The sequence below is a fragment of the Alligator sinensis genome, unplaced genomic scaffold (assembly GCF_000455745.1).
Source record: "Alligator sinensis unplaced genomic scaffold, ASM45574v1 scaffold264_1, whole genome shotgun sequence".
Classification (NCBI taxonomy): Eukaryota; Metazoa; Chordata; order Crocodylia; family Alligatoridae; genus Alligator; species Alligator sinensis.
The window spans coordinates 1111994-1112198 of NW_005841831.1; positions in this window are offsets into that span (position 1 = coordinate 1111994).

Consider the following 205-nt stretch of genomic DNA (forward strand, 5'->3'; position numbering starts at 1 on the left):
GTCACGAGGTTCCAGCTGAGCCCCCTTGCGTTTGATGCTACCTTGTTAGGCAGAGTCGGGGCAGCTAGGCTCAGCCTTAGTCTCACACCTGGTCAGCGGCTCATATTTCCCATTAACAGAGTCCCCGGGGCTGATGCTCAGACCGACATGCTGAACGCTAATACCGATGTCCAGACTTCCAAAGTTCAGACCGACATGCTGAACA